This window comes from Arachis ipaensis, chromosome B01, assembly GCF_000816755.2.
Source record: "Arachis ipaensis cultivar K30076 chromosome B01, Araip1.1, whole genome shotgun sequence".
In the NCBI taxonomy this organism is placed as follows: domain Eukaryota; kingdom Viridiplantae; phylum Streptophyta; class Magnoliopsida; order Fabales; family Fabaceae; genus Arachis; species Arachis ipaensis.
In genome coordinates this window covers 58,830,688-58,839,853 of record NC_029785.2, presented here as the reverse complement: position 1 = coordinate 58,839,853, position 9,166 = coordinate 58,830,688, and positions in this window count along the sequence as shown.

Here is a 9,166-nt window from a genome sequence, read left to right as displayed (position 1 = left end):
GCCACAGACATTTTAACTGGGTGAACCCTTTCAGATTGTGATTCAGCTTTACTAAAATCCCCAACCAGTGGTGTCCAGAGTTCTTAAGTACACTCTTTGCTTTGGACCATGACTTTAAATACTCAGTCTCAAGTTTTTCACGTGACACCTTCACACCACAAGCATATAGTTAGGGAAGCAGCTCAATTGAACTGTTTAGGCTAAGATATTTCTTTTAGGTCCTCCTAACTATTGATGCTCAAAGCCTTGGATTCTTGCTCTTGCTTTTGGTTTTAAGAGCTATTGGCTTTTTGCTCTTGCCTTTTGGTTTAAAGAGCTATTGGCTTTTTCTGCTTTTTATTTCTCTTTTTTTCGCATATATATTTTTTTAATTTAATTGCTTTTTGCTGCCTTTTCTTGCTTCAAGAATCAATTTTTGAATTTTTCAAATCACCAATAATACTTCACTTTTATCCTTATTCTTTCAAGAGCCAGCATTCTTAACTCCAACATCAAATATGCAATGTTTATTCATACATTCAGAAAACAAAAGCAATGCCAGCACATCAAATAATTGAACTATTTTTAATATATAACTCGAAATTCATGCATCTTACTTTTATTTTTCAATTAAAATTTTCTTTTAAGCAAGGTGATAGATGCATGGAATATTTCATAGCTTTAAGACATAAAGACAGATGATCATGCACCAGAAACAGACAATAAAACAAAATACATGAAAAACATAAAAAAAATTAAAATAGGCAACAGGGGAGTAAAGGGAACAAATCCACCATAGCGATGGCAGCTACTACTCCTTCTGGAGGATCCAATGGAGTGCTTGATTTCCTCTATGTCACGCCCCTGCCTCTGTTGTTCTTCCCTCAAAGCTCTTTGTTCTTCTCTCATGACTCTTTGATCTTCTCTTATGTCATGGAGGATGGTGGAATGCTCTTAATATCCCATCCTTAGTTGATCCATGCTGGGGCTCAATTCTCCTAGAGAAGTGTGCAATTGGTCCCAATAACCTTGGGGAGGAAAATGCATCCCTTGAGGTATCTCAATGATTTCTTGTTGAGGAAGCTCCACATGCTTCTGTTGTGGTCCATGTGTTGGCTCTCTAGTTTGCTCCATCCCCTTCTTGGTGATGGACTTGTCCTCCTCAATAGGAATGTCTCCTTCTATGACAATTCCAACTGAATTGCATAGGTAACAGATAAGGTAGGAGAATGCCAACCTTGCTAAGGGGGAAGGCTTTTTAGCTTTTTTGTATAACTCTTGAGGTATTACCTCATGTACCTCCACCTCACTTTCAATCATGATGCAATGAATCATGATGGCTCTGTCAATGGTCACTTATGATAGAGCGTTGGATAAATTCCAACCATCCTCTAGCTATAGGCTTGAGGTCAAGCCTTCTCAGTTGGATAGGCTTGCCTTGAGCATGTTTCTTCCACTGAGCTCCTTCCACACAAATGTCTGAAAGGACTTGGTCCAGCCTCTGGTTAAAATTGACTCTTCCTAATGTAAGGATGTGGGTCTCCTTGCTTCAGTGGCAAATGGAGCGCCAACCTTACACTTTCTGAGCTGAAATCCAAGAGACGCCTTCAGACCATGATATGCCAATTTTAGGGACTTGGGTTCACGCTTGTATCATGGTTTTTTGTGACCCATGTATTGGCATAGAACTCTTGTACAATCAAGATCCCAACTTCTGGGATAGGATTGGTTAGGACTTCCCAACCTCTCCTCCGGATTTCTCTTCGGATCTCCGGGTACTCATTCTTTTTTAGCCTAAAAGGGACTTCAAGAATCACCCTCTTTTTTGCTACTACTTCATAAAAGTGGTCTTGATGGGCTTTGGTGATGAATCTCTCCATCTCCCAAGATTTAGAGGTGGAAGCAACTGCTTTCCCTTTCCTCTTTCTAGAGGATTCTCCGACTTTGGGTGCCATAAGTGTGAATAGAAAGCAAAAAGTAAGGCTTTTCCAACACCAAACTTAAAAGCTTTGCTCTTTCTCGAGCAAAATATGAAGAAAAGGGAAGAAAAGGGTAGAAGAAGAAGAGAATAGAGGAGATGGAGAGGGATAGTGGATTCACCCAAGTAGGGCTTCAGTGTATGGATGGTGTGTGTATGAAGGGTAGGAAGAAAGGGTATTTATAGGAGTGGAATAGGATAAGGTTTTAATGAATGGATTGGAATTGAGTGAGAAATTTTGAATTTGAAGTGGGTGGGGGTTGGTGGGAGTTATGATGGTATTGGGAAGTGATATGGGTGTGATTGGGTTAGGGTTTATAGGGAAAAGTGTAAGTAAGTGAGAGAAGAAGGTGGGGTAAGTGGAGATTCTATGGAACCCACTGATCCTGAGGGGCTAGGGGATTCAAGTTCCCTGCCCCCTTGTGGGCGTTGAACGCCCAGCTCTTGCTCCTGGCTGGCGTTCAACGCCAGCTATGTGCCTCTCATTGGGCATTGAACGCCCTTGAGAGACCTCCTTCCTGACGTTCAACACCAGGTCTGTGCCTCTGTTGGGGCGTTGAGCGCCCAGGTTCTGCCCCCTGACTGGCGTTTAACTCCAGCTTCAGAATCTTTGGCTGGCATTCAACGCCAGCAATGTGCTCTCTGGCTGGCATTCAACGCTAGCAAAGTTTCTGCTCTAGGGTGTTCTGTTTCTAGCTATGACTGTTTCTGTTTCTGTTCTAACTGCTGCGCATGATCATAAACTTAAACAAATATGAAAATTAAATTGAAATAACTTAAATAAACTTAAAGAAAAATAAGAAAACATTAATTATTGATGGGTTTCCTCCCAACAAGAGCTTCTTTAACGTCACTAGCTTGACGGTTAGCTCCTTACGGAGATGGAGAGGGGCTCAGAATTTCGCCCCTTACAGTGAACTTCTTGCCTGTTCTCTCATGGATAAGTTCCACATGTTCTAGAGACAGGATCCTGTTCACAGTGTGTGGAATGACTGGATTGTCTGTGAAGACAACTCACATGCCAGGTGAGAGGCCTTCAGTGGGAATTTTCTTATCCATCTAGCCTTTAGGTACTTTCTTCTTAGTACCTTTGTTCTCAGTGCTTGATAATGGCTGCCCAATACCAAATTTAGAATTGGTGTTTGGGGGCTCTGTATAACTTTGCACTGAGAGAGAGAGGGTTAGAACACTAAGTGTTGCACAACTGTTTCTCTGTTGTCAGAGGGAGAGTTAGAGTTAGGCATCTTGAACAAGATGTGGTCCTCCCATAACTGTAGAATCAGCTTTCCCTTTGCTACATCAATGATGGCATTGGCAGTGGCTAGGAAGGGTCTTCCAAGGATGATGGATTCATCCTCTTCCTCCCCAGTATCCAAGACTATGAAATCTGCAGGGATGTAAAAGTTCTCAATCTTTACTAAGACATCCTCTACACGACCATAAGCCTTTTTCATTGACCTGTCTGCCATCTCTAGTGAGACTCTTGTAGCTTGTACCACAAAGATTTCCAACTTTTCCATTATAGAGAGTGGCATAAGGTTTATTCTTGACCCTAAGTCACACAGAGCCTTATCAAAGGTAATAGTGCCTATGGTGCAAGGAATCAGGAAGCGTCTGGGATCCGGTAGCTTCTGAGGTAGTTTCTGCTGAACTAAGGCATTGAGTTCCTTGGTGAGCACTGGAGGTTCTTCCTCCAATGGCTCTGTGCCAAACAACTTGTCATTCAGCTTCATTAGAGTCCCTAGGTACCGAGTAACTTGCTCTTCCCTAGTTTCCTCTTCCTCATCAGAGGAGGAGTACTTTGCTTGGATACCTTCACTGGCGTTCAACGCCAGCTTTGGTGCTGCCTTGGGCGTTGAACGCCAGTAATGGTGGCTTTTTGGGAGATGAATGCCTAATAAGGACCTCCTTACTGGTGTTCAACGCCAGTGATGATGCCTCCTTGGGTGTTGAACGCCCAGTAAGGTCTTTCTTATTGGCGTTGAATTTTGCACTAAAACTTATGAAAACTTAATAAAACTTAAACAAAACATAACAAAAACTATATGAAAATAATGCCAAAAAACGTGTAAAATATCCGCTCATCAGGAATCAATCCCATTAAGTCTACTTCTATAATTGAAGTAAGTCAAATAGTTATAGGCAATATCATCCCATAAGTCCTAGTTTACCTACCAATTAGCTTAGTAGAAAACTAGCGTCAATGGAATCAAATTGACTAAGATAGACTCTCAAATCATCAATTTAATTAGACCTAATAACTCAAGGTCACTTAATCTCTTTAAACTAGACCAAGAGTATAGAAAACTACTCCATAACTAGAGAAAATATTTTGTCAAACACTTGGTGTGTAATAGTTAAAGACATGACTAAATTACAAAATTAAATGAAAATTAAAATTACTCACTAACAATTATCAACAATGACAACTCAAATAAAGCTTATGAAACATAAAGACATCAATGCATTAATGAAAATTCAAGATTAACAAAATCCATAAATATTCAAACTATGATTGTAAACAACAATAAAGAAATATTAACAAGTAACTATGAGATTGCAAGAATAACAACTACTAATTTAAGAAGAAAACTGAAATTAAACAAGATCCAAGTCAAATTGCACTAACACAAATATGAAGAACTTATGAGAACCTAGAGAGAAGATAGAATTTCTCTCTCTAGAAAATAAAAACTAAAAAAAAAAAAACTAGCTAATTACTATTTAATTGTGTGTGTTGTGTTTTGGGTTGCTCCTTAGTTGACCCTTATCCATTCTCCTCTCAATTGGCTTTAGATTGGGCTTGAAAATGGATAAAAAATTCTCAAAAATCGCTGGTCACGTATTCTCATTAATGAGGCACGTTTTAAACATCTCACATACGCAGCCAGAATATCGCATACGCGAGCTTGCAAGAACACACGGCTGCGTACGCGGTCAGATGCTCGCGTACGCAGGACCAGCAAAACTTCAAGCTCCCAAATCTTCATGATTCCTCATCCTAGCATGTTATCCTCTTCACTTTTCATGCCATTCTCACCCTATATAACCTGAAACACTTGGGCATACATGTCAAGACACCAAATAAAATGAAATAGTGAATTAAATCTATCAATTTAAGCTTCAAATAGTATATTTTTATCATTCAAGTACAAATAAGAGGAATTCACAAAACATGCAAAATTCAGTGAAAAATACAAAATAAATTGATAAAACCACTCCATTCAGTACAAAATAAACTACAAAATTATAATTTATCAGACAGCAGAAAAGAGTGGAGGGTAAGAAATGAAAGAGGCAGAGATGGTTAAATTGTTAAGGTTAAGATTAGGAAATAAAAAAGAAAAAAAAGAATATTTATTAAATTATGAACAAAAATTTAATAATTGATCATTTTTATCAAATAAAATTTATCTTATATAAATATAACTTTAGTTTTAATTTTTCATAGTCAATTTTATCAACATCTAAATCTTTTCTGATAAAAAATAATTATTTACTCTTTGAAATAATACATGATTATGAATTATCAATCGGGGATTGTCCATAAGTGATTGAAGATTTCAATTAGGTATGCATTGTATAAATTTTGTGAAAATTCGTCTTTGTTTTCCTTTATGTATTACTCTTGGAATATAGGTATCATGCACAACTACTTAGGATAATTTATTTTATTGTGTTACGTTTTTAAAGAGTTTTATCTTATCCTTGTTAGGGTATTTGATTTGATTAGTCTAATATTTCTAAATTTATTTAATTGCTAAAATTTATATCAAATACATTGATTAACCTTATTCTAAATACGTGTTGATTGTTTAATATAAAAATCCATTATTTTAAATATTTTGACAAATAATAAAAGTGGCTCAAAATTTAAAATTTTTTTCTATCATTTGTGTATTAAAATTGAAGTTAAACCGTAAATTAATGCAACAAAATTATTCAGTATATTAAATACATAAATTTATATTAAAAAAGTTTAAAATTATTTCTAATAAATAATCTTAACAAATGTTTTAGGGATTGATACACTTATTAGTAAAATTCAAAATTAAAATTATTTATTTATTATTATATTCAGAACTAAAGATTTTGGGAAAACTGGAGTTTCAAAGATGCTACACACCAGCATCATCCTGGATTGAGTGGATACCTGGTAGTTAACGGAAATGCAAAGTAACACCTGTTGGTGTTGAGACTATGAAAGTGGGGACCGGATTTGATAGTCTTAAAACGTTTGAATCATTAAATAGTCCCATAATAAAACATGTTTTTTAAGTTTTTTTAACAATTGCTACATAGTCCTTTAACTAATTTTAATTACAAATTAACCCCATATATTTTATTTAATTATAAAAACTGTTTTTTATTTTATAAATTATTATTTTATCAATCATCTATTATGTTTATTAACAATAAAAAATAATAACGAATTAGATCTTTCATTGATTGTAATAAAGCTTTTGCCCATTCCAATGGATTAAAAGTTTATATTTGATCCGTGACGTTCGTGATGAACTATAAAATCGTGTTTCCTTGAAAACCAATCGATTGGATTACAGTTTATCACAAAACAATCGATTGAAAATTGCAAGGCAGCATGATTTTCGCATAAATCAATCGATTGTCATATGACCCAATCGATTGAATGATGAATAAAAAGTGGATTTTTGTAATTCAATCGATTGTTTATACTCTCCAATCGATTGAATGCTTGAAAACAACCTAAGGTCTCATAATTCAATCGATTGGTTTTGTTACTCAATCGATTGAATTCACCAAAACAATATGGATTGACCAAATTCAATCGATTGGTTGTGTATGTGAATTCCAATTCAATCGATTGGCATGAAAAATCAATCGATTGGAAAGCGATGTAATGATTTTTTTTTCTGAATTCAATCGATTGGTTATTAATCCAATCGATTGAAATTTGAAATGCGCTATCTATTAAACTAGAAAACCATGCGTATTCACACCCAGTCTCTCCCCGTTTTGAAACGTAAGAACACCATTTCGGTTCCTCTCTCCTCTCTCTAAAATCCAGAAAGCTTCTCACTTCTTCTTCTCCAATCTCACCAACATCCACTCTAAACTACATACATAATATAAACCCTCATCCAAATCCTTACCAAACCCACTAAACCAATATTCCCATAATGGTTAGAACTAAGAACGCCAAAAGAGCTAGGATTGAGGGAGAAAGCTCTGCCTCTGCCAGACTAATTGCTTCATCCCATTACATGGCAAGGTGGCTGCCGTCTCCAAGAGCATTGAACAACTATGTGGAGAAGTTCGAGTCAAGGGCAATTGTTCCTCCCAGGTATATAACACCCGAGTTCATTCATAATAGACATTATAATTTGGTGTGGAATGCTTTGCAAACACAGCACTTAACTGATTTTGTACAAACTAAGGATGATTATTACCCGCACTTGGTTAGGGCTATTTATAATACTTTAAATTATGTTGTTCCTGAACCTGATGAAGAGGGTGAGGTAATGCCGCTGATTGAGTTTGATTTAGAGTTATAACATTATAGAGTTACTTTGGAACAATTAGCTGAACAATGGAATTTAGTTTATCACGAGGTAAAATTTACTGGAGGTATTGCGGCAGATGAGGAATGGGGTGAATATAATAGATTGGTTGGTTTGCAGAGTCTACAGTATGAGAATCCACATATGGATGCTAGAGGTAATATAAGTTGCAGTGGGTTGGGTAATGAGCAGCGTATATTGATGTATTTGTTTTCATACATGTTGATTCCAAGAAAACATAACCATGGAATCTTGTTTAACGAATATATTCTAGTGCTTTGGGCTATGGTGACTGAAAAGGAGATAAACTAGCCTTATTTTATGGTTCATCATATGCTTGAAATGAAGAAAGGAAAATCAAGTGTTGGTTTAGGATATGCTTGCCATTGGACCAAGATTTTCACCTGGCTTGGAATTGACTTGGGTGAAGAGAAAAGTGTCTCCTTGAGTAATGTAGCCAAGATTGATGATAGCACTCCGAGACAGATGGGAAGAGATCGGGATGCCCAAGAACCTCAAATCCAAGGACAACTACAAGACCCTGAGGTGCAAGCACAATCACAGGAACCCCCATCACCACCCCCTCCTTCGCCATCAATTCGAGATTTGATGGATGAATTGCGAAGCATAAAAGTATATATGGAGGAGCAATTTGCTGATATGAGGCAGCATCAAGACAGGCAAACTGAAGTTATCAATCGTCAAGGAGAAGCAATTGATCTTCTATACACCAATCTAGGCATCACAAACCTAAGGGGCATCATCCCAAGGCCTCGACCATGAAGAAATTTTGTCGAAGAATGAAGAAATTCTTTTTTCAGTTATGAATGTGTCATTGTGTGTATGATATTGGGGTTGCTTGTGTTTGACACTTATGTTTGGAAATTTGATGAATTTGGCTTATTTAAATCATTGAATGAAGGATCTAAATTTACTGTATTTTTTTTTGTTGACATTCCAAACTGGGCAATAGATCAGTTAATTCATGCTAAGTTCTGCAACTTGTTGAATTGGGTTTGATATTTAAGCAAATCTTGAGGAATTTACTGCTTATGTTGCATTCATGTTATTGCCTTTCTTTTGTAGTATCTTTTAAAAAAAAAGCTTTTGGATTTTATAAGCTATTTTTCATTAATGGCTTTGCTGGATTGAATTTAGTTATTTATATTTATTAATGCCCCAATTTTTTTATATTTTGAGCTTCTGGATATTCTTTTTCGTTTGATGGTGAAATTGAATCGAATCAATTCCTAATGTGGAGTGGTTACTGCAAATGTCTCAGTTCTTGATATCAATTGAGATGTATTCAATCGATTTCATTAGAAAACAAATTGATTGAAAAATGCTTGCGGTGTTTGTATGGATACAATCGATTGTTTTGGTTGTGCAATCGATTGATGTATACTCAATTGTTGATTCAATTGATTGTTTTTTTAGTGCAATCGATTGAAGCACACTTGATTACTGTTTCAATCGATTATTTTGTTATTGTAATCGATTGAAGTACACTTAATTACTGTTTCAATCAATTGGTTTGTTAGTGCAATCGATTGAATTATCCTTAATTAATGATTCAATCGATTGTACTGTTATTGTAATTGATTGTTTTTCTCTTAATTACTATTTCAATCGATTGGGTTGTTAGTGCAATCAATTGAATTATCCTCAA